This window comes from Ovis aries, chromosome 6, assembly GCF_016772045.2.
Source record: "Ovis aries strain OAR_USU_Benz2616 breed Rambouillet chromosome 6, ARS-UI_Ramb_v3.0, whole genome shotgun sequence".
Classification (NCBI taxonomy): Eukaryota; Metazoa; Chordata; class Mammalia; order Artiodactyla; family Bovidae; genus Ovis; species Ovis aries.
The window spans coordinates 13,227,424-13,254,396 of NC_056059.1; the positions used below are offsets into that span (position 1 = coordinate 13,227,424).

Genomic DNA, 26,973 nt, shown 5'->3' on the forward strand with positions numbered 1-26,973 from the left:
CCATGCAAATAAAATTCACATTCTCTTTTTTTTCAGGACAAAACTTTTCTATTTCTCTCCTTCCTTTTGGCCTGTCATTTCTCCATGTTTCTAAAAAGTAGCGAATCAACTAAGCATGGAAGATAGACAATTATGATGTGTCGCATGGCACCCCACTCCAGTACTCTTGCCTGGAGGAGCCCATGGACGGAGGAGCCTGGAAGGCTGCAGTCCATGGGGTTGCTAAGAGTCAGACACGACTGAACAACTTCACTTTCACTTTCACTTTTCACTTTCACGCATTGGAGAAGGAAATGGCAACCCACTCCAGTATTCTTGCCTGGAGAATCCCAGGGACGGGGGAGCCTGGTGGGCTGCCATCTATGGGGTTGCACAGAGTCAGACACGACTGAAGCGACTCAGCAGCAGCAGCAGCAGCATCTATGTTTTTCTAACATCTTGTAGCAGAACAAATATTTATTACGCTGCAGTTAGGATAAAGTATATATTTTTGTGGGACTTCTCTCATGGTCCAGTGATTGAGAATCCACTCTTCTACTGCAGGGGGCACGGAGTTGATCCCTGGTGAGGAAACTGGTATCCTGCATGTCACCCAGCATGCCCAAAAAATTCAATAAGTAAAAAAAAATTGTGAGACCCCGAGTAAATATCAAAGACCTAAGATGATGACTGTCCTCTTAGTAACCATTCTATAGTCATCAACAACACTGAACAATGCAAACCATCATCTATTCTTCATGCTAAAAGAATTCAAGTTGCTTGAATAGAATTTGTATCCTATTGTGTGAAAATTGTGTAAACCTTAATTATGTTGAATTGGTTCATAGTGCTTTTCAAGTATATCTTTCTACTTTTCTGTATACTCATTCTATTAATTTTATACAGCTTGATATTGAAACTCCAACCAAAATCTTGATTTATCTACTTAAAAAATAATTGTGATATACAATGGAACTACATGCAACTTTATTTTGTATTTTCTAAGTCTCCCGTAAATGTACCATATTTTGATAATTTAACAAATAAAACAAGAAAGAGTTCAAGTTCCAAGGAGATATGACCTATATAAGAATGTTTTCAAATCATTCAAATGTTTAGTTGTATTGGGTTCAATTCTGATATCCTAACAGATGTAAAATTTGCCTCATTGCCTACTGAATCAGGAATTCTGTTGGAACATGTTGAAGAATAAAATTAAATGAGGTTTATGTTCTCAAAAGGTAGTTATCAGCCTTTCCTGGTGGTCCAGTTGTTGAGAGTCTGCCTGCCAATACAGGGGTCACAGGTTCAATCCCTGTTTCCAGGAGGATGCCCCATGCCATAGGCAACTGAGCCTGTGCGCTACAACTGCTGAGCCTGTGCTCAGGAGCCTTCGAGCTGCAACTACTGAGCTCACGTGCCACGACTCCTGGAGCCCAGATGCCCTAGAGCCCATGCTGTGCAACAGGAGAAACCACCGCGATGAGGAGAAGCCAGTGCACTGCGACTAGAGAGGGGCCCCTGCTTGCCACAACTAGAGAAGGTCAGCACCGAGCAACCAAGACCCAGCCCAGCCAAGATAATAATAATGAAAGTAACTGATGTCAAGAAGTAGTTATCAACATCCAGGAATTACACAACATATTTAAAATGCTATTACAAATTTTTCCTTTAAAGAACCAACAATAGCACAAATACATATACGTTCCCTTTATTTCTGTTATTTATGAAGATTAAGATATTCCAAAATTCCATCTAGGGAGATTTTAATGTTTTCAATTCTCAAATCTAACTATGTACAGGCAGCTCTAGAGGTTAGAGGTTTTCTTTATTTCTACCTTGATTTTCCAAAATCTATCATTTTGGCTCCCAAGACTTCCAGAATAAAATCAATTTTTTTTTTTCAAATGTGTGCCCCAATATATGCCTGTCTTCAAAAGTTGACAGCTTGACCTTGTTCCTTCAGAAAATTGAGAGCATCTGCAAGACTCTCCTAGTTCAAGGATTTCCTCTAAAACTTTCCTGACAGATGGCAACCAGTTTCTATTTGAACACTCCAAACACAGGCTTCTCCTGTCTTATTTGTGTCCCCTCAAAATTCATTTGCTACAGCCCTAACTCCAGTGCGGCTGTATTTAGAGATGAAGCTGGTAAGGAAGTAATTAAGATTAAATGATGCCAAAGGCGGCCTGATCGGAAAAGGATTCATGTCCTCACAAAAGGAGACACCAGAGCACTCGCTCATTCTCTCTCCTTCTCCCTCCATGTACTGAGGAAAGACCAGAAGAGGACAGTCCATAATGAGAAGGCAGCCACCTGCAAACCAGGAAAAGAGATCTCACTAGAAACTGAATCAGCCAGAACCCTGACCTAAGAGTTCCAGCCTCCAGCCCTGTGAGAAAATAAATTTCTCTTGTTTAAGCCACCTAGGGCATGGAATTTTGTTTTGGCAGCTGACTAATAATACATCATGCTTTACAAGGTGGTTAATTCCACTCTCAAATAATTAAAAGTGTTGGAAATTTCCTATTTTAAGCAGAAACCTACTTTTTGCAGCTCCCACCCAACAAACCAAACTTCTGGGGCTCCATGAAATAAATTGAATCCATCTTCACAATTAAAAGAAGAGATTACATGAAGAGTTCCCAATATTTTAACAATCTTCCATATCCTTGGGCTCTTACTTAGACATATTCTAATTTACCAAGACTCTCTTTAAAATGTGGAAGCTAGAAATACGCTATAAATATGAGTAATACAGAGGCATGATACTTTGATAAATTAGTCCTACATTTTCCTGAGGAAAAGCTACTTTCTAAAAACCACTAAAAACCCTTAAGAAGGCAACAGTCAACGAGCCCACCTGTCTAAAAAGAAAAACCTTCTATAAGCCCCCCTCATTCTGCTGGAAATCTAGTCAGCTGACTCAGAAATCAGAAGATAGACTTCAAGACCAGCTGGTTGGAGACCTGATACTTAAGCACATCATTGAGAATAATTATTTCTACTTACCTCAAAGTCACTGTGGACAAACAATTTATTCATTCCTTCTCACCAGCAAAATTCACTAATTTTTTTATCACCTTTCTTATGTCCAAAATGTCTAAACGAGCTTTCTCTTACTCATTCTCTTTTTTCCATAGGGATAAACTAGGGAGCCCAATGCACAGCTTTGTGAACCACCTCTGCTACATTAGAAGAGCATGTAAGCATAGCCCTGTGGTGTCTGGGGAACTTCTCAGTGAACCCCCTGCAGTCACCCTCTTGGGTAACTCTCTGGCTTCTTCCAAAGATCAAAGAGAGGGAGATTTCTGTCCTCAAGTCCTGGACCCTTTTGGTTTATGTCCTCTCCCACCGATTTTTTTTCTTTTTCTCTTATTCTATTGTGCTTTTCTTCTAACTATGTCACATCTGAATTGTAAAAAAAAGTTACTTTGAAACTGCTGTGATCCACAACACAGAGATCAAAAGCACAGATTTACTAATGCCTTTACAGCAATGTGGATGGGCATATAGATTATCATACTAAGTGAAGTAAGTCAGAGAGAAAGACAAATATCATATGATATTACTTGTATGTGGACAAAGTACACAGTACAAACGAACTTATTTACAAAACAAAAACAGACTCACAGACAGAAAACAAATTTACAGCTACCAAAAGAGAAGGAAGGAAGGAAGGGATAAACTGGGAGTATGGGATTAGCAGATACAAACCGCCACTTATAAAATAAATAAGAAGTATTTCCTATACAGCACAGGGAACCATAGTCAATATCTTATAATAAACTATAATGGAAAAAATTTAAAAGAATATAAACAGATACATATATATGTATAACCAAACCACTTTGCTGTACACTTGAAATGAACACAAATACTATAAATCAATTATTACAAACAGTCAGACATGATTTAGCAACTGCATAACAAACAACAATAATAGTTTAATTTTTTTTTTTAAAGCACAGATTTACTAGAGTATAAGGGAGACAGGGAATACAAACCATATACCTGAGTAAATCACTGGTAAGATCCGAAGAATTCATTAATCTACGTTGTCCTTAGTGTCCATATAGGCCATGTTGCTTCTTCCCACACTCCTAAGCCCAGAATAAATTCAACTCCAAATTTAATCAATGTAAGTATTTTTATTTTTGCATTCTTACAGCCTCTCGAAAAAGTCATTCCTCTCTAGGCCTTTCTCCACTTCCGTGGTCTCCAAGCATCATCTTCCTTTTGAGACAATGGAAATTAGTCCAATCAGACTACTCCCTCCAGAATTCCTAAGGAGAATGCAGAGAAGATTGAACAGGGGGAAGCAAAGAAGAGAGGAGTCACCCAGAAAGACACCAGAAAACAAAGTCTAGGTCCTTAGTATTTACAATAAACCCCTATATCTTAAGGTGTTTATATTCATTATATTATATTCATTAAGATTACCTTAATGAACTTCTTCCTTACAACAACAATAAAAAGCCTAGTGTGATATATTTTAGGAATAGTGAAAACACAGGTCTACCCTAAAGAATGGTTTATCCAGGGCACAGCAAAAAGTAAATTCAGTAGATTACGGTCTTCACTTGTGAAGATCCTTGAACACTAGCTATATTTTTCCTTCTTTTTTTTCGCCTAATGTAATTACTTTGTCGACTAAGGTCTGTCTAGTCAAGGCTATGGTTTTTCCAGTAGTCGTGTATGGATGTGAGAGTTGGACTGTGAAGAAGGCTGAGCACCGAAGAATTGATGCTTTTGAACTGTGGTGTTGGAGAAGACTCTTGAGAGTCCCTTGGACTGCAAGGAGATCCAACCAGTCCATTCTGAAGGAGATCAGCCCTGGGATTTCTTTGGAAGGACTGATGCTAAAGCTGAAACTCCAGTACTTTGGCCACCTCATGCGAAGAGTTGACTCATTGGAAAAGACTCTGATGCTAGGAGGGATTGGGGGCAGGAGGAGAAGGGGACGACAGAGGATGAGATGGCTGGATGGCATCACTGACTCGATGGACATGAATCTGAGTGAACTCCGGGAGTTGGTGATGGACAGGGAGGCCTCACGTGCTGCGATTCATGGGGTCGCAAAGAGTCAGACACGACTGAGCGACCGAACTGAACTGAACTGAATCTTACTTTCATTTTGCCATTGCACAGTTGACAAAACTTTAAAAAAACAAGAGTGCCTATCAGTTGAGACTGAAATAAATTAATTTGCAAGTGTGACTTGAGTACCATAAATAGCAATATTTGATTTTATACCTATGTGTAACAGATAACCAAAGGTATTTAAATACCCAGCAGTGTGCTGACATAATAAGCAGATGCTCTCTAAACCTTTTCTTTTTTCACACACAAAAAAGATGTGCATCTCCCAATCTGATCAGGTATAAGGAAAGGACATTCCCTCTCACCACCTCTTTGCAACATCATAATGGAAGTCCTTGCTAATGCAGTAAGGCAAGAAAAGGAAATAGAAGATACACAAGGGCACACTGGGAAAGAAGACACAAAACTATTTGCAGAGATGTGATCATCTATGTAGAAAGTCCAAAAGGATCAAACAAACAAACTCCTGAAACCAATAAGCAATTATAGCAAGGTTCCATGATACAAGATTAATATATAAAAGCTAATTACTTTCAATATACCAACCATGAACAAGTGGAATTTGAAATTAAAAACACAATAAAATTTGCATTATATAAAAAATAAAAAAAATATTTAGGTAGTATAAATCTAACAAAATATGTATAAGATCTATATAAATAATACTCTGATGAATGAAATCAAGATACTCATCTTCCTGGATAGGAAGACAATACTGTCAAGATGTCAGTTCTTCCCAGCTTGGTCTATTGATCCAATGCAATTCTAAACAGGATTGTAGCAAGTTATTTTATAGATACTGACAAACTGATTCTAAAGTTTGTGTGCAGAGGCAAAAGACCCAGAACAGCCAACACAATATTGAAAGAGAATAACAAAATTGAAGGACTGATCCTACACAGCCTCAAGATTTGCGATAAGGTGGCCGTAATCCAGACAGCACAGTATTGGTGAAAGAATACACAAATAGATCAACAGACCAGAACAGAGTTGACAAAAATAAATTCACATAAATACAACCAACTGATCTTTGACAGAAGAGCAAAGGCAAAACAGTGGAACAAAGGTAGTCTCTTCAACAAATGGTGCTGGAATAACTGAACAACCATATGTAAAAAAAAAAAAAAATGAAAAAATGAATCTAGACAAAGCCCTTACACTCTTCATTTTAAAGGTAACTAAAAATGGATCACAAGCCTAGACGTAAAATACAAGAACTATAAATCTAGGAGATAAATTCCCAGTTGACCTTGGGAACAATAACAACAAAGTCATGATCCATAAAAAAATTAATTGATAAGCTGGACTTCATTAAAATTAAAACATCTGCTCTGCAAAAGACACTGTCAAGAGAAAAAAACATCTGCAAAAGACATAGCTGAAAAAGGACTGTTATCCAAAATATACAAAGAACTCTTAAAACTCAATAATAACAAAACAACCAGATTAAAAAATGTGCCAAAGCCCTTACCAGACACCTCACCAAAGAAGGCATACAGATAGCAAATAAGCATCTGAAAAGATGGTCCACGTCATACATCATCAGTTCAGTTCAGTTCAGTCACTCAGTCGCGTCCGACTCTGTGACCCCATGGACTGCAGCACTCCAGGCCTCCCTGTCCATCACCAACTCCCGGAGTTCACTCAAACTCATGTCCATTGAGTTGATGATGCCATCCAAACATCTCATCCTCTATTGTCCCACTCTCCTCCCCACCTTCAATCTTTCCCAGTACCAGGGTCTTTTTAAATGAGTCAGTTCTTTGCATCAGGTGGCCCAAAGTATTGGAGTTGCTAGTAATGCTGGGTCTGCTTTATAAGTATTTTTAAAGCAAAGCATAAGTAGTAAGAAAGTTTAAAGGCATGTGAAAGTGATAGTGTTAGTTGCTCAGTCGTGTCCTACTCTTTGCTACCACATGAACTGTAGCCCAGCAGGTTCCTCTGTCCATGGAATACTCCAGGTAAGAATACAGCTATTTCCTTCTCCAGGGGATCTTCCCAATCCAGGGATCGAACCCAGGTCTCCTGCACTGCAAGCAGATTCTTTACCATCTGAGCCACCAGGGAAGCCCTCTAAGATGTTAAAATGTTCTTTCTTGTGTCTAGTTGTATGCTTTTAATTTTTTTTTAATTTAGCCATAATTCTTTAATTGAAACATCTTCTTTGACTCTCTCTGAAGTGAGGGCAACTGAAACCTTTTACAAAATAAGCTTTCATATTCAAAGAAAAAAAAAGCATCTAGTTTTCCAAGATAATTTCAACTAAAAATTCACCTACAATGCAGGAACATTGACCACTAAGGATTGCTAACATGGGAATAAGAGAAAAGCTTGGAAGTAAAAAACAACACCAAGTACTAACGACTTATTTTCCAGTCATTCCAGCACCTCATCTCTTTCCACAAGTGTGTGTACCAAGAGCACAAGGGCGATGGAAGCTTGGCAGAGAAGATTCACCTTGGTATGCCGAGCAGTCATTACTGAAGCTCAGGCTTCCCTGTATCTTTACAGGTTTTATGTGAGAAAGAGTCACTGCTTCCAAGAGCCTCAACCATTGAGGGTCAACAAAAAGGCTGTTGATAATCCAGACTTAAGCAGAAAGATATATTAGGGATCAAGGAGAGGTGGCCAAAGAAATGTGAGACTGGAGCAGTAAAAAAAGGATAAATATTTCCACCAACAATCCAGATGTACAAACCCTTCCATCATTTGCATCCACAGCCCCTAGACTCTTGAAGATGAATCTCTCTCAAGAGTAAGCAGCTGTTTCACCAAAGCTACACTGAGGTTATTTCTATATGACAATATATTATTATGTGAAAACGTCCTCCTTCTTCGTATTTCTGCTTCTTTCTCTCTTTTTTATGTTATTGGCCACAGAATCAAACTAAGTAAACATTTTCCAGTTCAGCCACATTATCTGCTTTGTCGATCCACGCACATTCAAAGTTGCACTAGAGATGTGGTAGGGGCGGGAGGGGATGTTTTTCTGTGAGAACAAATGAAATACAGTGTCATGAGAATCAGTGAGAACCATCTGGACTATTTTCAGGGAGGACCAAATAAAACCCAATCAAATATGTTCGAGAAGGAAAAGAAGTTAAATGTGGGATTTTTATCCACTAATTGTAAAGTTTTTAACTTGCCATTGTTGATACGTATTCATCCTTTGAACATAAATCATACAAGTATGCCAAATACATTTGTAGGGGCAGTTCTTGTCATAACAAAAGACCAGAAGCAATCTAAATGTCTATCATTAGGGAGCTAGTTAAATAAATTGGTTTACCCCATACAAAGAATAGATACTATGCAGCTAATAAAAAAGAATTCACTACACTAATATTTCTATGATGTAATGCACACCAAAGAATAAGTGACATTGAAAAATAAGTGAAAATGGGAAGTTTAGCTTTAGTTTATGTATTTTCAATTGTATAGTATGCCAGAGTATACCACAGTATATTTATAAAATATATCAACATAAATGTACCTTCTAAACATAAGTTGAGGGTAAAGTGCAAATTACAAAAATACTAACAAGGGACTTTCCCAGTGGTCCAGTGGTTAAGACTCTGCCCTTTCAATGCAGAGGACACAGGTTTGAACCCTAGTCAGGGAACTAAGATCCCACATGCTGTGCAACAGCAGCCAAATAAAAAATAATAATACTTATTAATTACTAATGATATTATATTTACTAATGGTATTAATACTAACAATATGATATCATTTATATGAACTTTTAAAACCTGAGAGACAATTCCATCTACTGTTAGGGACACATATATATGAAATAAGAGTACAAAGAAATGCATCAGAATGATGTTACTCACCTGAGTATTAGTGGGGAGGATGTAATTGGGACAAGATATGGGGTTAAGCTGACTGAGCAGGAGCACAATCAGATTAAGTCACATGATACTGCTAATGTTCCATCATTTTTCACCAACAAAAAGAGCAATGTCATATATGGTTCAGCCTCATGTGTACGTGGTGTTTGACTATGCTAAATAGTTTTTTCTTTTTTTTAAGCTGAGAGGAGGATACACATGGGTTCACAAGAACCCATGTCAATCCACCATTATTTGGATCTATGACCTGAAACAAGTTATTTAACCCAATTTCTTCATCTGTAAAATGGGGATAAAAATAAAACATACCTCACAAGAGTACGTGAAGATCAAATAATTGAATATGTATTAAGCACTTAAATAGTACCTGGCACATGGGTAAGCACTATTAGATTCAACTACTGCTTCCAGTGGTTCAGCAGTAAAGAATCCACCTACAATTCAGGTGATGTGGGTTTAATCCTTGGGTCAGTGAAGATCCCCTACAGAAGGAAATGGCAACCCACTCCAGTATTCTTGCCTGGAGAATTCCATGGACAAAGGAGCCTGTGGGCTACAGACCATGGGGTCTCAAAGTGTCAGACACGACTTAGCAACTAAACAAGGATGACTGTTATTGAAACACAACTACATGTGTTGTCAGGTAATGATGCTCTCCTAAATCTCCACCAAACAAATGTTATTCTCTGTTCTAACAAGAAAGGGAAGGTTCCTGGGTACAACTTTCCCCCTCACTGAGGCCCAGGTCCTGGCTGAAGAAAAAGATCCCAGTTGGCAGCTCCCTTAGACCATACCCAGCTGTCACCACTGAGGGGGCCAGATGCCCAGGACCCAGCTGGCCCTTAGACTCCTTAGGCCAACCAATGGCAGGCGCCAGACCCCACAGACTGTGACCCAGACAGAGGGCCACTGCCATTACTTCACAGAGGCGGGGATGGGGGAGAAGTTCACTGCCACCTCAAGGCCTCAGCCCGACCAGTGGGCAGTTTTGGCAAGGGCTCTGGAGCCCTGCAGGACACAGCCCACAGCCTGTTCCTGGGCCCCACCAGCTCACATGCTGACCTGAGGCCTGCTGAGCCGGAAAGCCCCATGGAGAAACCCAAGATCCACTTCTTACCTCACTCTCTGCCTGAGGACCAGGACTCTGCCAACAGTTTGCTGAATGGTCCCACTAAGGGTCACTCATTTACAGTTAGCTGCTTGTAGGAGGGCCCTGGCACCAACCAATGGCTGAGCAGAATCACTAACGGTCACTTACTAACAGTTGGTTGCTTGTGGGAGGGGCACATTACCAACCAATGGCTGAGTAGGACCAGTAAGGATCACTAATAGTCCCACAGTACCCCCTATCTACTAACAGGATGCGGGGGTGGGGGTATAGCACCCAACAAAGGCTGCAGTGCTAAGGGCTGTGCTTGGCCATGCTCGGCTGTGCTTTGTTACACTACTATTATATTCTACAGCTTTTCGTACAGCTGTACGATTTCATGAAAATATTTTTCACTTCTTATTATGGAAAACTGTCTAAATATAAACAAAAGCAAGGAGACTAGTACAATAAGTCCAGATGTACCAATCACTTTGTTTTAAAATTAGCAAATCATGACCAATATGTTTAATTTCTATCCCTGTTCCCAGAAACATACATTAGATTATTTTAAAGGGAATCCTAGATTTCATCCATTAATACTTTATTCAGTTCAGTTCAGTTCAGTTGCTCAGTCATGTCCGACCCTTTGTGACCCCATGAATCACAGCACATATCTTTAAAACACAAGACTTTACAGAAATATAACTAAAAATACCATTATCACACTTTAAGAGTTAAAAATCCCTTAATATTATCAAATATCTACTCATTGCTTCAATTTCCTGGCTTGCCTCATAAATAAGTAAATTTTGTCTTGCAGCATTTATAAGTACACAGCTTGCTGAATTTTTATAAAGTGAACATTCCCACGTAATCAGCCAGTACTTGGAAGAAGAAATAGAATGTTGAGTTTTTCTTTTGTGTGTGTGTTTTTTACAGTTTTTTTCAAATCAGGATCCAAACTGGGTCACATCTTACAAATGGTTGACAGTCTCTTTCACAGTAATTTTACATTTTTAAATTCACATTACAGTGTTGAAGGATATGAACCTAATTCTACTTTTGAGACAGTTTAGATACTTTTCACTATTTCTAAAAGAATATATAAAATACTATTTGTTACCACTGGCAATGGGAATGGAAGTCAGAAATTTGGCAGTGTAGTTTTTCAAGGCATTACCAACAAACAGCCTTTTTGAAAAGGAAATACCATTGAAAATTAAAAACAGACTCAACTATGGTCATTAAAGAACTGTAAACACCCAGAGATCTATTCTCCAGCTAACTCAATGCAGAGATTCACTTATGGAATTTAATTGTTTTTTTCAATAATCACAATTGTGTTCTACCTGTGCTTCTTGGGTTTCCAGCCCTGAATCAAATTGAAATGAAAGTGTCTTAAGGGTATGCTGTTAATAGACCTTGAAAATCTTTACTCTGAGATTTGGTAGCTTTGCAGCCCTTAATCGCATTGTCCTTCACTGGAGATGTACAGCAAATTCATTTCCTGCCAGCCCCTGTGAGGCTAATGGGCCTTCAACTGCAGAGTTTTCACTGATTTCTAATGACTGGGTGCAGCAGAGAAAGGAGTCTGGGAACAGGATGCTGTCTTCTGGCAGAGTTCCTGGGAGAAAGGAAACCTTGAAAGATGCACTGCAATGAACACCTTGTTCTGGGAAAACAGAAAGTCAAGCTCTATCATAAATTTTTTATTTTCCTCCATAATTTGACTGTAAGATTACATTCAACAGGAAGCAAGAAAAGACTGATAAAAATAATTGTGAAAAGGTCTGAAATTAAGATAGATAAATATTTATATAAAACAACTGTGTAGTGTACACCTCGCTAGGACTTTGAGAAAAATGCTGGTGATAAAATCTGAGACTGTCTTCCATACATTCGTAAAAGTAAGATAATTATGCTGAGTAAATGAGAAGAAAATGAGAAATCTATACACTATTACACTGCATACTCAATGAGAATAAAGTGACTGATTTTTAAAGAAAATGCAGTATTATAAAAAATATCACTAACCTATTTCACACTGATTGTATAAGATATGTGCAACTATAGAAAATACACCAGAACCTCACCCAAAAAGTGTTTCCACAGTCCAAGAAGAGAACATTGATGAATGGAAGTTGCATGTCACACAAACTGACAATGTAGAAAACTTGCGTAGAAACAGGTTTTCATTTCTGACCATGCATGCAGTCTCCAGGCAAGGATGCTGGAGTGGGCTGCCATGCCCTCCTCCAGATCTTCCCAACCCAGGGATTGAACCCACGTCTCTTATGTCTCTTGCATTGGCAGGTGAGTTCTTTACCACTAGCACCGCCTGGAAGTCCCTCATTTCTGACCACCGTGATACAAAGGAGATTTCCTTAGAGGTTCAATCTGGTGTAAAGAATAGGCAATTTAAGCTAGCTCCGGAAGTCAGAAAACAGTGGTAATAATAAAAGGTATAATCAAAGGAATGGTTTTTCCAGTAGTCACGTATAGATGTGAGAGTTGGACCATAAAGATGACTGAGCACCAAAGAACTGATGTTTTTGAACTATGGTGCTGGAGAAGACTCTTGAGAGAGTTCCTTGGACTGCAAGGAGATCAAACCAGTCAATCCTAAAGGAAATCAACCCTGAAGATTCATTGGAAGGACTCATGCTGAAGCTAAAGATCCAATACTTTGGCCACCTGATGCAAAGAGTCAACTCACTGGAAAAGACCTGGTGCTGAGAAAGATTGAAGGCAAAAGAAGGAGGGGGCAGCAGAGGATGAGATGGTTGGATAGCATCACTGACTCAGTTGAATCTGAACAAGCTCCGGGAGACAGTGAATAATAGGGAAGTCTTGCATGCTGCAGCCCATGGGGTTGTAAAGAGTCAGACATGACTTAGGGACTAAACAACAAAGTGCTGCCTGGAAAAGGTGATGTTTAGAAGTCGGAAGGTATTATGGAATTCAATTTTCTCATTCAAAAAAAAAAAAATAGCAAAGCAATAAATTGCCATTCCAGGCAATGGTGTGCGGAATGTTTATCTGACAGTCAAGTCACTCTCTCGTGTCCCCACCGCCCCCCCAAACACAAATAGGAATAATATAGCTAGCCAATCTTGTTGTAGCCTGCCATCAATTTTCAAGGATTTGGTTCCATGACAGCTCTTGCAAAGGGGTAAGCAAGGCACAGAGACCTGCTTTGAGAGGAGGCAGACAAGATGACCCTCTCAAGGCAAAGAACTACATGGCCTATATGTTCATCTTCCCGGGTGTTGGCACCACCAGGTCTCACTGTATCCTCCACAGACGTTTGTTTGACATGGAAGTTGGCTGGAAGCCATATTTCAGGATTTGTGTTCAGCCAGACCTTGAAGTAGCAGAGTACTGATAAAATTTAACTTCTATATATTCATGAAACAATGTATCCTTTTAAAAGAACTTTCATATCCATAGCTGGTTTCTTCTTTACCGTAGTCTTAAAGGAAGCTAGAATAATTATTATCCTGATTTACAAAAGCTGACTAAGACTATATGGGACTTCATTGAAGACACCAAGATAGGAAACAAAAAGGGGCCTCAGACTCTGGTATACTATATCCAGTGTGCTTTTCTCCATAGCTCATCTGTGGGACTATCCAGTTACAACAACCACAGAAATGGAAAGGACCAATGACAGCCACCATGATCATCTCTTCAGGGTCTCAGGTATAACCAGCAGGACCTTGGTCTGGTTTGTAGCCAATACAAAAATCAAGTGTCTTGCCAATCCCAGAATCAGCTGTGGCCCCAGGGCCAGCAAGGTCTTCATTTTTACTACATTCTGATGAGAATTGGGGATTGGGAATATTCATCTGGAAGTAATGAGCAAGATGAGAAGTGACTTGAAGGAGGAAGAACCATGAAAATAGCCCTAGAATACGAGACTCTCTTAAGCAATATAAGGGGCTTCCCAGGTGGCACTAATGGTAAAGAACCTGCCTACCAATGCAGGAGACGTAAGAGACGTGGGTTCAATCCCTGGTCAGGAAGGTCCTCTGGAAGCATGGCAACCTACTCCGGCATTCTTGCCTGGGAAATCCCATGGACAGAGGAGCCTGGCACGCTACAGTTCCTAGGGTCGCAGAGTCAGACATGACTGAAGTGACTTAGCATGCACATAACCAATATGAAAGGAAAAAAAATACGGATCAATAGCTGAACCCTAGACAGGTGATAGGCAAGTAGATATATATCTGAGAGATACCAGAGACATACATATAAATTATAATTTCTTAATCCTGAAATATATATCTTTACACACATAACATTTGTGAAATAGGGATGTATTTTATAATCAATGCACATATTTAACACGATGGTATTATTTTCCCAGCACTAGAGAAGGGGGAAAATATATATGTAATTTCTACTGCCTAATTTCTTTCCTTTAATTCAGAACTGTAGATCAGAGAATAGTTGATTAATAAACTAAATTTGATTATCATTTATCATCTTCTCATATTTTTGCCTCACTACATTAGATCTCTTGAAGAGCAGAGGCCTCATTTGACTTACCTCTGTAATTTCCCAGATCTAATACTTGTCAATACACAGAGTTCAATAAATGTTTGCTACTGGGTATTGTTAAAAGTTACATACATACAATTAGCAAAAAAAAGTCTCAAACAGGTGACTCATGTCTAACAAAATGAGAAATGGAGAAAATTAACACTGCTGAGCATATTTAAGCACTAGACGTATCTGTTAGACTCAGATGAGATATCACCTAAATATCCAAAAAGCAAAGAGACTGTTGCCAAAAGTTAATTTCTGATTATGATATTTTTGTAGAAATTCTCTATCATACAAAGAATATTCATCTTTACCTCACTATATTTTGATTAGAATAAACTTTAAAACCAATACAGTATTATAAAGTAAAACAAAGTAAAAATAAAAAGTTAAAAAAAAAAAAGGCTTCCCTGATGGCTCAGATGGGTGAAGAATCCAAATGCAATGTAGGAGACCCAGGTTCAATCCCTGGATCAGGAAGATATTCAGGAGAAAGGAATGGCAACCCATTCTAGTATTCTTGCCTGGAGAATCCCATGGACAGAGGAGCCTGGTGGGCTACAGTCCATGGGGTCACAAAGAGTCAGACACAACTGAGTGACTAACACACACAAACCTTAAAAGAATACAACTTGAGGCAATAGTTAAATTATGATATAACCATAAAGTAGAATGCAGTGCTGCCAATAAAAAAATGAAGTTTCCAAAAGATACTTAATGACCATATTATTGCTTTTGAACTGTGGTGTTGGAGAAGACTCTTGAGAGTCCCTTGGACTGCAAGGAGATCCAACCAGTCCATCCTAAAGGAGATCAGTCCTGGGTGTTCATTGGAAGGACTGATGCTAAAGCTGAAACTCCAATACTTTGGCCACCTCATGCGAAGGGTTGACTCTTTGGAAAAGACTCTGATGCTGGGAGGGATTGGGGGCAGGAGGAGAAGGGGACAACAGAGGATGAGATGGCTGGATGGCATCACTGACTCGATGGACGTGAGTGAGTTTGAGTGAACTCCGGGAGTTGAAGATGGACAGGGAGGCCTGGCGTGCTGCAATTCATGGGGTCGCAAAGAGTCGGACACGACTAAGCGACTGAACTGAACTGAACTGAAAAGCATGATATAAAATTTAATTAGTTATCTAATTTAAATTTTCTAAATATTGATGGAGTTCAGAACATGCTGTCCCCAAAATATGGCTCCTTGACATAATCAATATTTCAAGGAAAATGACAGATATGGAAAGGACTCTCTGACCTCCCTCCCCCATCTTCCCTGAAATAAGTCATAATACCTGCATGTGAGAGGTGCCCTCCTTATACCTGGAAGAAATCTCTGAAGGCATAGGGGCACCAAGACGAAGCTCAATGAGTAGGCCTTGTTAAGTTTCCCCCAGTTTACTACCTTTAGCTCAGACTTTTCTGCCCATGACTGTCCATTCTTCATCAAATCTAGTATAAAAACACTCAGGTTTAACTATCTCTTCAGGTCTTCATTTCCTTATGAAGGTGCCCATGTCACATAAAACTAAAATAAATGTGGTTGCTTTCCTCTCGTTAATTTGTCTTCTGTCAGTCTAATTTATAGGGCCCCAGCCAGAGAGCCTAAGAGTGTAGTAAAAATAAAAAAATAAGACGGGCTTTCCTGGTGGCTCAGTGGTAAAGAATCCACCTGCCAACACAGGAGAGACAGGTTTGATCCCTGATCTGGAAAGATCCCACATGCTGTGGAGCAACTAAGCCCGTGCACCGCAATTACTGAGCCTGTGCCCGAGAGCCCAGGAGCTGCAACTACGGAGCCCTCACGCCCCAGGGCCAGTGCTCCACAAGAAAAGCCACTGCAATGAGAAGCCCGTACTCCGATAAGAAGAGTAGCTCCCACTGGACGCAACCAGAGAAAAAGCCCATGTAGTAAGGAAGACCCAGAACATCCAAAATAAATAAGTAAATAAATTTTTTAAATTTTCTTCCTCTATGATATATATGAGACTAGAAAGAAATAGACCTAAATCTTCATAGTGGTTATTTCTCAAATATGAAACTACAGATCTTTGTTAAACTAATTTCTAAAATTTTTAATATTTTTATCAGCAGGGCTTTTTAGAAATTTGACTTAATGAGCAAGTTCCCCACAACGTGATTTTGCCCATTTGAGTCTTCGATGTGCTTACTGCTGGCCAGCGGTAGATCACCCTTCAGAGCCAAACTGTGTATGGCAACGACTCAACCCAATTACGAGAACACACCACACCAACATTTACAGTCATTGTTACCCATATTATTTTTATTTTCCTCTAATAAGAAAAGTTAAAATGCATTTCAATTTTTAGAAGCAACTCACATGAAATCCCAGATTATAAACTTGATCTGACTTTTTTATCCAGGAATGGGTTAAGCTGCTCAGTTAATGAGAGGACGAGCTCCTGATACTTGCACAAAATGGATGAAGCCCAAACAAAAGCCATTCAGGAATTAAACAGTGAGAGTGATTTCCCAAAAAAAAAAAAACAGACTTCTGGGATTCAGAGCATCAGTTATCTTTGTGCCACCCATGGCTCATCTCTCACACCTCCACGAGAGCTTCCTTTTTCTTACAGGTACCTGGTAGCTATTTACTTATCTAATAACATTTGCCCTAAAGGACGTGATGGTGACCTTAATTCATTTCTGTCTCTTCTACTACTTAGCCTACTTTGAAAGCACTGTGCTGTGCTCTGAATGTTTGTGTCCTCCCAAAATTCGTATTTTGAGATTCTAATACCTAATGTTATATAGCATTAGGAGGCAGAGCCTTTGGAAGGTGATTCGGTCATAAGGGTAGAGTCTTCATAAATAAATCATTGCTCTTATAGAAAGGCCCACAGACTTCCCTGGCCCCTGTGGCCACATGAGGATACAGTGATAAGTTGGCAGCGGGGAAGGAGATCCTCAGCCAACTGTGCTGACATCCTGATGGTGGGCTTCCCAACCTCCAGAACTGAGAATTAAACTGCTTTTGTTGACAAGGTACTCAGGCTGTGATATTTTGTTACAGCAGCGGAACAGACTAAGACTCACTCAATAAACACTAACAGAGTGGAAATACACATTGTATGATCACCACACAAAGGTTAAACCAACCCAACCCGTCTTTAACACAAACGGAACACTTGAATGGGTGTCTTCTAGTTTCTTCAGAGCGGGGGCTTCACAGCTGGGTGATGGTGAAAGCAGAGCGCTGAGGGCGGATTTTGCAGAGAGCCCAGTTTAAGAAGGAAATAAAGGAAGAGGAGGTAGGGAGGGACATTTATACATATGTTCCAGAGTTTTCCTCACATTGTAATAAAAATAGTTGTACATTTAATATGTACATTTCTTTCCCAAAAAGTAGATTCCCAAAATATTATCTAGACAGAAACAGGGAAAAGCAATATGTGATTACTTTTTAGTAAAGGACTAAAGAGGAACTAAAAAGCCTCTTGATGAAAGTGAAAGAGGAGAGTGTTAAAGTTGGCTTAAAGCTCAACATTCAGAAAACTAAGATCATGGCATCTGGTCCCATCACTTCATGGGAAATAGATGGGAAACAGTGGAAACTGTCAGACTTTATTTTTTGGGGCTCCAAAATCACTGCAGATGGTGACTGCAGCCATGAAATTAAAAGACACTTACTCCTTGGAAGGAAAGTTATGACCAACCTAGATAGCATATTCAAAAGCAGAGACATTACTTTGCCAACAAAGATCTGTCTAGTCAAGGCTATGGTTTTTCAGTGGTCATGTATGGATGTGAGAGTTGGACTGTGAAGAAAGCTGAGCACCGAAGAATTGATGCTTTTGAACTGCGGTGTTGGAGAAGACTCTTGAGAGTCCCTTGGACTGCAAGGAGATCCAACCAGTCCATTCTAAAGGAGATTAGTCCTGGGATTTCTTTGGAAGGACTGATGCTAAAGCTGAAACTCCAGTGCTTTGGCCACCTCATGCGAAGAGTTGACTCACTGGAAAAGACTCTGATGCTGGGAGGGATTGGGAGCAGGAGGAGAAGGGGACGACAGAGGATGAGATGGCTGGATGGCATCACTGACTCAATGGAGATGAGTTTGGGTGAACTCCGGAAGTTGGTGATGGACAGGGAGGCCTGGCGTGCTGCAATTCATGGGGTCGCAAAGAGTCGGACATGACTGAGCGACTGAACTGAACTGAATTGAGTATACCTTTGGGACTTTTGCCACAAAGCTCCAGAGCTCCTCGGATCAGCGAGATAAGTCGACACCAGGCTCTCCAGCATGGAATCCCTCTCCATCCCTTGTGTCCCAGGGCCATAAACAAAACGAAGACACCCGTGCCAGACCTGGATGAGACACTTGCTAACTTCCACCATGATGATTCTGAGGTCACAGTGCTCCCCAAATACTTCCTCACTCCGTCCTTGTGGTGGAAATATTCCTATATCCCAACCCAGCATTTTTGGCCACAAGAGATTCTAGACTTTCTTTTAGAAATGTGGAGCCTGTGGTACCAGCTGCTGCTCCTGTAGAAAATCTGGCAATTTAAGGCTCTGAAAGGCATCACCAGAGGCATGCCCACCAGGAGACACCACAGAGAGACATTGGCATCCCAACCAGGGTCTGTTTTAGTGACCTTCTGTGACCCCAGTGTTAGAGGCCTCCAGAATCTATTTCCAACGCTGATGCATCCGGTTCTCTGCTGATGAGCGCTCTGTGGGGAACTGGAATCTTCATGAGCATTAGCTACTGTTAAAACTGCTTTCCTCCCATGTAACCAGTGACATTACTGATGAATGAAGTGTGAGTCCTTGGGATGCTTTCTGATACCCTGTCTATAAGCGAGCAGGACCCTTTGGTTTAAGACCCTGCCCAGTACAGATCTCTCCGCCGTATCCTCTGCTTTAGCTCCTCTTGGAAGTACCCAGATAATAGTATCTCATGCATATTTCCTGAGTTTTTCCGATGTTAAAAGCCACCACCAATTGGAATGAATTAACTGTTTGATGATCATGAGCATGTAGCCCCCAGACCCACTGGTGCCTAAGGACTGATCAGTTTAGCCACCCTGTTACCTCAATATCAATCAACTGGAGAACTGTGCCCATGTTGACCACATACCCTGTGAACCCCCTCCCTGACCTGGCCTTTATAATGCTTTGCTGAAACCCTTTGGGGGTTCCGAGTTTCAGGAGGCATGAGCCACCCATCTCCTTGCCTGGCCCTACAATAAACCTTTCTCTTCTCCAAACTCCAAGATTTTGGTACCGGTTGGCCTCATTGTGTGTCAGGCACACAAACTTGTATTCAGTAACATACCCGAAGTTGGATGAACCATCAGCACAGAATCCGCAGCAGGCTCGCCCACGCTGCATGCCCACACTCCCTGAAGCTCCTCTAGGCTCAGGCCTAGGAGGGCTAAAACATCTCTGGGGCTGTGGGTCAGAACTTCCAGAAAAGGGAAACCAACTGATGGCAATCTACAGGGTTCTTAGAGAAACTGGACCAGTTTTGCTGTGATTTGATATAGAACTTGATAAAATGAGGTAGGGGTGGGAGAACTCTACCAATACTATTAGAATAATTTAGGAGAGTGATGGTTAAGGTCTTAAATCAACTAGTATTAGTGGGCACTGATGAAGACAAACGAAGAATAAAGAAGACGTGATTAAAACTCTTAAGAGGAAAACACAGGCAGGGCACTTTTTGATATAAATCGCAGCAATATCTTTCTGGAACCACCTTCTAGAGTAATGAAAATAAAAACAAAAGCAAATGGGACCTAATTACACTTAAGAGCTTTTGCACAGCAAAGGAAACCCATAAACAACATGAAAAGATAACCCACAGAATGGAAGAAAATATTTGCAAACAAAGTGACCAACAAGGAATTAATCTCCAAAATATATGAACAGCCCATGAAGCTCCTTATTAAAAAAAAAAAAAAATCAAAAAATGGAAAGATCAAAGTAGGCATTTCTTCAAAGAAGACATGCAGATGGCCAAAAAGCACATGAAAAGATGCTCAGTTTAATAGAGAAATAATACAATGAGATGTCACCACACACCGTCAGAATGGCCATCTTAACAAAGTCTACAAACAGTAAATGCTGGGAGGGTGTGGAGAAAAGGGAACTTCCTACTCTGTTGGTATAACTACTAGGGAGAATAGGATGGAAGTTCCCTAAAAAACTAAAAGTAGAACTATTTTTATGACCCAGCAATCCCACTCCTGGGAGTATACATGGAGAAAACCATAATTAGAAAATGAACACTCCAGTGTTCATTGGAGCACTATTTGTAACTGCCAAGATTTGGAAGGAACCTAACTCTCTATTAACAGCTGCTGCTGCTGCTGCTGCTGCTACGTCGCTTCAGTCGTGTCCGACTCTGTGCGACCCCATAGACGGCAGCCCACCAGGCTCCCCCGTCCCTGGGATTCTCCAGGCAAGAACACTGGAGTGGGTTGCCATTTCCTTTTCTAATGTACACGCTACTATATATAAAACAGATAATCAATAATAACCTACTGTATAGCACAGGGAACTCTACTCAATATTCTATAATAATCTATACGGGAAAAGAATCTGAAAAAGAACAGATACATTTATATGTATAACTAAATTGCTGTGCTGTATGCCTGAAAGTAACACATTGTAAATCAACTATACGCTAATACAAAATAAAAAATAAGTTTAAAAATAAAGGAGACTTGATCAACAAACTGCATGAAAAGTAAGAGAAAGAGAAAAACCAAGGATAACTCTGAGTTAAACTTAGACAAGTACAGTAAATTGATTCCATTAATGGCCCCAATTAAATGGACTCCAATATCTATACCCTTTACCCTATACTTAGATCCTGCCTACTCTAACTCTGGGCGGGGTTGCTTTCACTAATGGGACAATAGCAGGCTCGGAGCAAAAAATGACTTGAACAAGCTTTAGGAATTTCCACCTTTTTTTGCTCCTCTTTGATCACTAGGAGCATATTCTCCAAGCATGTTCAGGCTAGCCTACAGGGACGTGAGAAACATCTACATGAGAGACACAGGAAAAAGAGCCCAGTTATCCAACTAAGGTCATCTTAGACCAGCCTATAGCCAGCTGCCCCCCCCAAAACACATGAAAGCCTATCCAGGCTCAGCAGAACCATGCAACCAAGGGGCAGCTGACCTCACTTTACTTGCTGGAAACCAGCTGAGAGCTACGAGCCATAATATTGAATGTATTTTAACGTTAGACAGCATTGTTGCAGCAACAGGTAACAGATACTAAGGAACCCAACAGTCCTCTTTCTAGAGAATTTGAAACAGGAGCAGAAGCATGTGAGTACAGAACGATAAATTCAGGTCTAGACATCACGAGTCTGAGGTCACTATAAGACGTCCAGGTAAAAACAACTAAAAGTAACATGGAAACAAAAGTCTAGAACCCAAATAAAATTTTGAGCTGGTGACATAAATTTGCACTGTCAGCATAAAACTGATCCCAGAGAGAACAAAGAGTAAGTCTTTTTTAAACAGCAAAATAAGAAATGCGGGGAACATCATTTAAAAGGTGGCTTCCCAGGTGGCACTAGTGGTAAACGACCCACCTGCTAATGCCAGAGACCTAAGAGACGCTGGTTCAATCCCTGGGTCAGGAAGACCCCCTGCAGGCAGGCACTCCGGAGGAGGGACTTTCCTGGTGCCCAGTGGTTAAGAATCTGCCTGCCAACGCAGGGACAGAGGTTCAATCCCTGGGTGCAGGAAGACTGCACATGGTCTGAGGCAACAAAGTCCAGGCACCACACCTAACGAGCCCACGTGCGCTAGAGCCTGCGCTCGGCAACAAGAGAAGCCACTGGGTGAGACGCCTGCGCACGCAGCTGGAGAGGAGCACCCGCTCACCACAACTAGAGAAAGCCCACATACAGCAGCGAAGAGCCAGGCCCGCCAAGAACAGATAAATGGAAAAGAAGACTGTAAAAGACATGTTTAAAAAAAAAAAAAGACTTCAGCTCTTTCGGGGAATTCCCTGGGAGTATAGTGGGTTGGGGAGATCCCCTGGATGGCACAGCAACCCACTCCAGTATTCTTGCCTGGAGAATCCCAGGGACAGAAGAGCCTGGCGGGCTACGGTCCCAGGCATCGCAAAGAGTCGGACATGACTGAAGAGACTTAGCACGCGCATTCAGGAGTCAGGACTCTAGGCTCTCACTGCCAAGGACCTGGGTTCAATCCCTAGTTGGGGAACTAAGATTTCACAAGCTATGCAGCGTGGCTGGAAATAAATTTTAAAACAAACCTTCAGTTCTATTTGGAGTATTCCTTTAGTTTCTAGTCTTGTGGTAAGATAGGAATAATGCTTTACATCGTAAGATATCTAAAATACACAAATAATGTTTAACATTCGGTATTATACAATTACATTAAAATTACACTGTATAATTACATTTTAAAAATCTGTGCCCAGTTCAGATACTGATGATGATGATGACTGAGTGAATATTTGATTAGTGTTCTGTACTGTGTGATGGGTTTGAGCAATGGATATGTGCGCTGTTTTGCTGTTTGTTTGTTCCTGTTCAGCATCCATCCCCTCTTCTTTTGATAAAGTGTCTGGGGCCAATGGGCTAACTTCAACGCCTGCCCTGAGTACAGAAAAGAACAAATCATGCCTGACCCATCGATGTTATCCATCTCCCCTGGCCACAGTGATTGGTTTAGGTACAAGCATGCGTGAGTGTGTGTGTTCAGTTGCGTCCAACTCTTTTGTGGTCCTATGGACTGTAGCCCACCAGGCTCCTCTGTCCATGGATTCTCCAAGCAAGAGTACTGGAGCGGGTTGCCAGTTCCTACTCCAGGGGATCTTCCCGCCCCAGAGACTGAACCCGACCGGGTCCCGAGTCTCCTGTGTCTCCTGCACTGGCAGGTGGATTCTTTACCACTGCTCCACCTGAGAAGCCCTCATGTACAAGCTGGTGATGCAAATGAGTCTAGGAAGATTCAAGCGTGGGTTGGAACTGTTGGGAAAAGGAAATCCTTCCTTCTCCTGCACTTCAAGGTAAAGGACGTAATCCTTAAGCTGCTAGGCATTCTCTGGAGGAAAGACCCCATCAGAAAGCGAAGCCAATATTCAGAATAAAAAGTCAAAAGTTAAAGGAAATCAAGTACCACTGCTGCTGCTGCTGCTAAGTTGCTTCAGTCGTGTCCGACTCTGTGCGACCCCATAGACAACAGCCCACCAGGCTCCGCCGTCCCTGGGATTCTCCAGGCAAGAACACTGGGGTGGGTTGCCATTTCCTTCTCCAATGCATGAAAATGAAAAGTGAAAGTGAGGTCGCTCAGTCGTGTCCGACTCTTCAAGTACCACTAATACAACTTAAACCCATGGATCTAGCAATTCTGAAGTTGAGAATCCTGGAACTTTCCTATAACATAATGCAGTGTGAACTGAGTTTTTCTCACTTGTAACTAAACTTGTAAATTCTAACAAAATAGTTTCGTATAATATGTGTGTGTGTGTGTGTGTGTGTGTGTGTGTGTGTGTGTGTGAGAAAACAGTTTGCTTTAAAAGGACAAATTCCAAAATTTATTCACTGAACAAATATTTATGGAGCACCTACTATGCGCTGGTGTATCAATCAAAAGTAAAAGTAAATTAACCAAGGTCACCTGCGTGGTGTTTTCCAGCATTGGCACTATAATAACTTTAGGCAAGGTAATTCTTAGTTGGTCAGGATTACTCCGGGTAGGGAAGAACATTTAGCATCCCTGGTCTATGATCAATACAGATGCTAGAAGTCCTCACTGTGACAACTCGAATTGTCACACATTTCCAGAAGCTCCCCTAGAGGGCAGTGTGTGTGTCAGTCACTCAGTCGTGTCCCAACTCTTTGCAACTGTGTAGCACAGAAGGCTTCTCTGTGAGTGGCTTGTCATTCCCTTCTCCAGGGGATCTTCCAGACCCAGGGATCAAACCGGGGTCTCTCACATTGCAGGCAGAGTCTTTACCATCTGAGCCACCAGGGACACAAGGGATTGAGAATTACTGATCTGTGGAGGTGGGGTTGGCGGGGTGGATGACCCTGATTCTGACATCATAGAACTAAGAATTTTAAAGCTGTCAGGCATAGCCAATATAAAGGACATGTCAGAAGTACCCATCAGGAAAAAAAATAGAGTGGGAAAAGTTTGTTCAACAAGTCAGAACAAAATGATATCTACTGTTAGAAGGTAAAAGGCAAATAAGGGTTTCAACAAATAAAAAGATTTACAAAATAGCAAATGACTAAGGACAAAAAGAAAAAAAAATGTTTGAGGTCACCAGTAGCCAGGATTAAGATAAAACAAGTTATTAGTAAAACAGAGCTTCAACCTGACAAATTCAAAAAGGAGACATTCTGCAGAGAATTGGTCCTCTCTCTCAGCAAGACAAAGGGCAGTGAGAACTATCTAGATTAAGGGACCTAAGAAACAAAACAACCAAACACAATAAATACGCTACCTTGCTTGGATCCTGACTTTAACAAAAGAGGTAAAAGACGTTTGGGGAACAAATGGAAAAATTTGAACATAGACTGAATCTTAGATGACACTAAGAAGCTGTCAGTTGTGACTGATGAAGCAAATATGGTAGGATCTTAATTGTTAAAGCTAGGACACTGTGTTAGAGATTCATTTAGCATTCTAATTCTCTCTTTAACTGCTTTTTAATTATCTTGTTAAAACGCTGCTGGATATATAGATTTTCACTAGCCTGTTACTACTTTTCTTTATATTAGAAAATTTTTTCTAATGTCAATTAAAAAATGAGAACTTTATCAGTGAACTGAAGAAATAATACATATGCATCCTTTCTACAGTTTTCTATAGCCTATCCTACATAGTTTCTACATAATGATGCTATTTACAGATTAGTTTAAACAATTTCTAACTTTTTAAATAAATGTTTGATTTAAAAAAAACACTGAAGAGTACGAACTGTGCTATAATATTTTGGTCTCCCCACTCCTTTTTATCTTAAAGCTAAAGGAAATCTAGAGAAACAGCTTAACCTACACACTTAGAACATCGTTTCAAGACTACTTGAATCCAAAATACGGGCAAGTTGCTTAATGTCTCAACACTCAACTTCTTCATCAGTAAAACAGATATAATAATTATTTCATATGTTGATGAGATCAAATGAATTAACATTTGTGAAGTGCTTGGAACAATACCTGGTACATATGAAGCTGTATATAAATTCTTTTTTAAAAAGACCATTTCAGTTTAATAAGTGACTGTTTGGAAGAAAAAGGCAGACTCCTCAAGAGATATCCTAAAATAATGGTTCTAAATTATAACTGAGGACTTCCCTGGTGGCTCAGATAGTAAAGCGTCTGGCTACAATGCGGGAGACCGGGGTTCAATCCCTGGGTTGGGAAGATCTCCTGGAGAAGGAAATGACAACCCCCTCCAGGCAAGAATTTTCTTGCCTGGAAAATTCCATGGACGGAGGAGCCTGGTAGCCTACAGTCCATGGGGTTGCAAAGAGTTGGATAATTATAACTGTACATTAAATCAAACCAGGTACTGGAGAGTATTTTAAACTTCTTTGCAGGCTCTATTGTAGACAAATTAAATCAGAAACTTTGGGAATAGAAACTGGGCATCAGTAGTTTTTAAAGCTTCTCAGGTCCTGTGAGCAGCCAAGCTGATAACCACTGACCCAAATTTTACTTTGCATGTGTGAATGTGGTGGTTTCACATCCTGTCTCAGTAATGCCCTATCAAATTCCTGATACCAGCCTGCAGCTTGGAATTTATACTGGCCTGAGTCAAGAAAGGATTTTTTAATAGCTCCAATTCTATATGTCACCATTTGGCTACTCTTTCTTCTAGGGCCATTCACACTTTACCATCCAGTTCTGGAATCTGAGATAAACTGAGTGGGTATCAATATCTACATTACTATAAGAAGAAAATGGAATGTGAATATAAAAAAGATCTTCATAATTGAAGAAGTTACTGATCCAGATAAGAACTCAATGTCATGATTTATTATCATCCAATTTTATAGACATGGCTCAAAGATATTAAGGACTTGACCAAGTTTGTTGTTGTTCAGTCACTAAGTTGTATCCAACTCTTTATGACTGCATGGATTGCAGCATGCCAGGCTCCTCAGTATTCCACTAGCTCCAAGAGTTTGCTCAAATTCAAGTCCATAGAGTCAGTGATGTTATCTAACCGTCTCATCCTCTACCTCACGAGCCTCTTCCTGTTGCCTTCGATCTTTCTCAGCATCAGGATCTTTTCTAATGAATCGTCTCTTCACATCAGGTGGCCAAGTATTGGAGCTTCAACTTCAGTCCTTCCAGTGAATATTCAAGGCAGATTTCCCTTAAGATTGGCTGGTTTGATCTCCTTGCAATCAAAGGGACTCACAAGA

The 26,973-nt window shown here is 40.5% G+C and overlaps 1 protein-coding gene across 5 annotated transcripts in view; it reads right to left on the reverse strand.

The window, feature by feature from the left end:
- The window catches only part of ANK2 (ankyrin 2), a 699,107-nt gene that overhangs the window by 604,981 nt on the left and 67,153 nt on the right, over positions 1–26,973 (reverse strand). For 3 of the 5 annotated variants that reach the window (XM_060416762.1, XM_060416767.1, XM_060416758.1), the window contains exon 1: positions 1–19,913. This exon is cut by the window's left edge and continues 25,088 nt beyond it. The exons of the other annotated variants lie outside the window; for them this stretch is intronic. The gene's annotated coding sequence lies outside the window, so the exon portion shown is untranslated. Of the gene's footprint in view, positions 19,914–26,973 lie in introns of those variants that run through there. 5 annotated transcript variants of the gene reach the window in all.